This window comes from Callorhinchus milii, unplaced genomic scaffold, assembly GCF_018977255.1.
Source record: "Callorhinchus milii isolate IMCB2004 unplaced genomic scaffold, IMCB_Cmil_1.0 Scaffold4, whole genome shotgun sequence".
In the NCBI taxonomy this organism is placed as follows: domain Eukaryota; kingdom Metazoa; phylum Chordata; class Chondrichthyes; order Chimaeriformes; family Callorhinchidae; genus Callorhinchus; species Callorhinchus milii.
In genome coordinates, this window is record NW_024704745.1 from 11,304,594 (window position 1) to 11,310,762 (window position 6,169).

The window sequence follows — 6,169 nt, forward strand, 5'->3', positions numbered from 1 at the left end:
CCTCCATTCCACCATCGGTCCAGCACTGCGCCCCGAAACTCTGAAAGACTCGGGCTGTCTTGCTCCTCCCTTTCTTTCTGAAGACCTAAGCTGCATTGAAATGCTGGACTCCATGGCAGGCTGAAAGGTGGCTTTGAGCCCAATGTGCTGAAGGGTCATACATAATAACTATTAATTATATGATTATATTAACGTAATAATAATTCTTGCATTTGATATAGTACCTTATCAAATCTTCGAGATGTCTCAAAGCGCATCATAGAATATACTGTAAAGTGAATTAACTGTATATCTTGTGGGCGAATCATGGAAGCCAATTGTTCACAGCAGTGTCCCACAAACAATCGTGGATTGAGTGACTAAATTATTATTAGTAGTAGTTTTTTCATTTTTTTTGGAAGGGTTTATTATTATATATTATAATAAATGTAGGAATTATCACGTCACACTTGACTTCTCCCCTGTCCCCATAGTACTTGTCTGGCTGGGACTGCCCTACCAGCTAGGTCTTTAGGCATGAGGACATATCAATATTAAAAGTCTGCCTTGCATTATTACAAGTGTCAGCCGTGTATCCTTAAGCCTCAGGATGACCTCCACTTTACTGTACCTCTCTCTTTCTCCTACACTCCGCCCCTCTTACCTCCCCATTCATCCTAGCTCTGGAACACGAGTTCAGCCTGTTTAATGGACTTCACATGCATCAACTCAATAATTTGTGTGTTGCCATTCGCATTGGGCTAGGGTCAAAAGAACCGCAAATACAATGGAGAAACAACCATCCAGCTCATTGAGTCCTCTCAACTACTGCCTTGGTCCATGTTACGACCTGTACAAATTATGTTTAATTTCCTTAAACCTTGGCCCCAGGAACCTGCTGATTTTGTTTTTTATTGTTAGAGCTAAATCAGTCCTTATGGCGCTGGGCATTTCATTGCAGTCAATGCTGGGGGATGAGGATCTGGGGAACGGATGGACAGTGAACAGAACTGGGTACTATTTTTAGCACTTAGTCTATTGCTTAAGTTAACTACCTTCGATATGAAACACAATTCCTTAACTATTTAGCTCTTCCACTCCTGGTTTTCCTTTCCTAATTCTGCGCAAAAAAAAATGCATGCCCGCATCCCCCTATCAATCCCTTTTGCAATTTTAAAAACATGGATCAGTCTTTTTCTAATGAAAACAGATGGTGCTCCCTTAACCTCCCTTCACAGTTCAATGATCTAAGATGAAGAATGAACCATGTTGTCCTTCTCTGATTCCTTTCCACTACCTCCGTATCTTTCAAGTTCTCTGAAGAAACCTTGAAAAAAAACACTTCATGCATAATCTTACAAATGATGTTTAGTTTTCACTTCTTTACATTGATAATCCAAGTACCAACTTATTCATGTTTACATTGTGATGCAAATCATTGCCTTAAATGCTTCCTTTTTTAAAATAAATAATAAATATTTGCATTCAATTTACCACTTATCATGTGGAATTGCCTGAAAGACCTTTGCATAATAAGCTGCCGTTAATTGTTGTTATGCAGGAATGCATTGGCAAATGTTTCTAAGGAGAGGGTTTGACGATTATTTTGTGTGTTGTTGTGAGCTATGAGATCCCAGGACTAAGGAATGCAATTCGTAACCATTTTTATATTGTGTCAGAATCAATCACTCCTTGTCAGGTATAACATGAGATACACAGCAACCATCCATTTACACTGCTAAGGGAATGAGCCTTAACCCTCTTCCAGAAGAAGATCCCCACCAACACCAGCACTATCAGTCTGATATTTTAATTTTCTACGGCCTTTTCTGCAGCTTCTCCAAGTGAGACTGCAAATTCAATGCAAAATTACAGCTGGTGCTGTGTCCTTGCTCAAATGAACTGGCTTGATTTTGCCCAAACCCATTTAACTTAGGACCCTGAACGTTGGCACATGAAGGAGATTTTTGGCCTGTCATTCAAACTCGAGTCTCAGTTAAACTGTTAAACCTATACCAGTGGTTTTGATATTTGATCAATTATGGCACTCGACACTTCTGCCTGAATTGCTCGATTTTAACAATAAGGATTTTGGTGTGTAGTTCACCACCATAATATACTGTAATTAGTTCATTATGATACTTGGATTGTTGTATATCACAGTTGGGAAAAATATTAATAGCTGTTGGGGAAAAAAAATGTTGTTGGAGTCTAATATCCAATAATTCCCAACAAACCTTTATAATGTCAACTTAACAGAAATACTCAGCTCCATTTGAGAAGATGGGATTCGATGGCGAGATGTGGGATTCCACTTCTACAGAACTTGGAGGGCTGTCAGAAGCATGTCCGAGAATGGCGCAACCCACCTGCAGCCAAGAATTGAACATAATTCTTTCATCTCCACGTTTTCACTGTTTTTACGATTCACACATGACCTCTTTTGCTCCACAGGAAGTATACCCCCTCGTCATTTTGCAGACCTGGATCATGTCCCCTCTCAATTTTCTTCAATCGTATTTCTACATCCATGAACCACATCTGATAACATATAACATGAGCTGTGAAATCACTCTCATTGCTCTTCTCTCAACCTCTTCAACTTAATTCATGTCAACAACATGTTTTTTTAAAAACATTATATAAATTGTCTCCTACAGTTTCTGAACAGAGTAAATAAAAGGGATCCCAAAACAGAATTTTTATCCTCACATGGAACTTTGTTTTGTTTACATATCACTCTATGCCTGTTGGTTTAACACTCTGCCTGTTCATGTGGACGTTAAAGATACACTGGCACTATTCAAAAGGGAGTTTCCCCCGGTGTCTTGGCTAACAATCTTCCAAATAAAATTGATCGTTCACTTCACAGTTGTTCATGGGACGTTGCTGTGTGCAAATTGGCTGCCACGTTCATCCACAAAGCGCACAGTCCCTCCACTTTACGGTATATCCTGTAAAACACTTTGGGACATCCTCCCGACATGAAACGCGATATATCAAGTGTAAGGATTATTATTATTTATGCTTCCTGTTGCTAAATCAGTTTTTCAATTCGTTAATTTGGCGTTATTTCCATGAGCTTCAATCATTTTAAAAAATCTCATATGTGGAACATTATCAAGTGTCTTCTGGAATACCAAATAAATTATTTCTACTGGACAAACCCTAATTTACTAAAGTAGCTTTATTACTTTTCCCATAAAAATTCCAGTAGATTCATGAGCCACAGATGACCTATTGCTTTGAAATCCACGCTATCTACTCTTTATGCCTGTGCTCTTCAGATGAGCATTGATAGGAAGCTATGCAATGCTCTCAAGCATTTCCCCATTACAGATGTTAAGCTAACGGGTCTAAAATTTCCAGGTTCGGGTTTCATTCCTTTTTTTTGAATAATGGCACAGCATTCATATCCTCCAGTCTTCAGGTACAGCTCCAGTATTTATGGAGCTCGTAAAAAAATATTAAAAAGAGCCTCACAGCTATTTCCTCTCATAGTTCCTTTTTAGTATTCTAAGATCTATTCTACTTGCTTTACAGGCATTAAATGCTTTGAGTTTCTTCATAACAAATTCTACTTGTACTAAAGATTCCTGAAACAAAATGAGTTGATTTGTATTTTGACAACACTTGCTTTTGTGAACATTAATCAACATATAACTAAACCTCAACTAACAAATGAGAGTGACAAGATTTGCTTTGGGAATGGAATATGTTAGGTCACCTTACTTATAAATAATAATAATGATAATAATAATAATTGTTGCAATTGTTATAGCACCTTATCACGTTGTCGAAATGTCTTAAAGTGCTTCACAGAATATACTATAAAGCTAACTGACTGTATATTTTGTGGGCGAAACGCACAGCAATGTCTCACAAATAGTTGTGGATTGAGTGACTAAATTATTATTATTTTTTGAACGGATTATTACCCCTGGAAAGCTATCTGCCAATTAACTAACAACCGGGTACCTACTTACTGCTAGATAAACAGAGACGTATGAAGTAAGGAAACTTGCCTAAGGTTTCAGCTTGCCTGGGAATTGAATCCAGGTCCTCTTGCTTGTGAAGCGAGAGCTCTGATCAATATGACTCAAGAAGCTGCCTTGATTTTCACATGATTTTACCTGAATCCTGGATTGAATCCTATCCCTTCCCAGAGCAGATGATAGGAATGGAGAGAGAGAGAATATCACTCCCAACCCAATATGTTTATTGCATTTTCATTAAGAACTAAAGCATTTGGATGCTATAACAAGGCTAATATTTTCAGATAAAAATATATTAACACATCTGAATAACGTAGATATAGACTGGGCAAGCAAATTATATTTCACTGTAGCACTAATGCCCGAACTGTATCCTCAAGCTTTATAAAAAATGTTTTTTTGCTATTAGGGCAAGTGTTAATAAATTATTCTAATCTTAGCTAATTCTTTATGATTACACATTTCAGAAAACCAGCTAAGCCTTATGAAGATCGAAAGGTAAACCCTTACAACTGAAGTCATGTTTTCATGTTACAATACCATTTTTTAATACTTAACTATTACAAAATTAAAGTATTTACAGGAAAGCTTTTCTTTAAATAATTCAAATTTAGTTTAGTAACTATCGTCTTTGTTTCTCAAACAATAACAACAATAACAAATTATATTTATGTGGCGCCTTTCACATCGGAAGAACATCCCAAAGCACTGACACATCTTTTGGATGTGAAAGGCACTAAAATACAAAACAAAAGCTTGTTAATGTCAAATGCTGAACACGTGAAGTTTAATCTAAGATAAGCTGTACCTTACACTGTAGACTAATAACAATTGAATACAAATTCTCCGTATCATTATTGATCACATTATGAACTACAGAAATTAAACCTTGTTTGCATATAGAATTGCCAAATAACCTTTACCATTAATCAATGTGATCAGTACATGTTATGAATGCAATACACCATACATATTATATATATGCCATAGAGGAGCATTGTTATTAATATTTATTGAGGGTTTCATGGTAGAAAGATGTAGGTTTGAATTTTATTGGAACATTTGTTTTATCTGCTGTTCTGGGTGTCGGCCTAAGTTTTACATTATTAAAGACAAAGCTGCAAGGCTCTTTAGTGTGGGTACATATAATATTGTTTCTCGGTTAATCTGACAATAAATATATTTATATTACTCATTAAGAGTATTGAATGCCCAAATTGGGAAAATGATTGATAAAATTGTACGTGTACACGCTCATTTGAACAAAATGGAAATTCCGTTTTCTATAATGCAAAAATAAATATTAACTTTACTTGGTGATTGCAAAAACTGTATGTTTATAAATAATCTTTTGCTTAAAAAAGACTAAAATGCATGACACTCAGTTGAATTTTGGCAGGGACGTGCAGATTCTTTGAGCTTGTTGAGTTCCAGTAATTAATTATCAGATCTGTGAGCTGGGTGAAACATATTACTGATTAAAATGACAATGTAGGAATGCACCAATATCATTATTGGCAAACAATGTGTCTTTCTCAGGATTGTCAAACACTCAGAGCCATGCAATGCATTCTGCTATCATTGCAACCATGGTTTAATAGTTTTAAAATATTTTGTGCAAAACTAAAAAAAAACCTTTCACAGGACACATGTTAAAATTGCCTTAAACTTCATTGCAATTGAGATGTGAATTTTGAGGAAGATGATGTGATTTGGTTAATGTAATGAAGGACTGTATTCTGATTCCTTTATATGGTTTAACACTTTATAGGGGTCTGGTCTGATGTGATTCTCTTTCTTTTCTTGACTTTGCCTTTTTTTTCTCTCTCTGCACGCTCTATCTCCTTTCTCTGGAATATTTGCTGTCCTATTTTCAGGAATATTTTGTAAACAGTATGTATAATTGCAGAATGCAGTGCGTTGAACAAAATCACATATAATCTGTCACAGTGTTTCTGAAACTCATCTCTCCAGTGCATGGATTCCCTCATTATAGTACCTAATTGTATTTTGAATGAACCCAATGTTTTGGTCTCTGTTGTCTGGCCTGAGAGATTACGACAGACATTTGATTAAACGAGTTTTTTTCCTGATATCTGTTTGCGCTTTTTTTTTCTTGTGTGAAATATTAACATTCAGTTCTGGATTGTAGCGATCAGCAGGGAAGCTATTGCTCTGGTATTGATTTTTTTTAC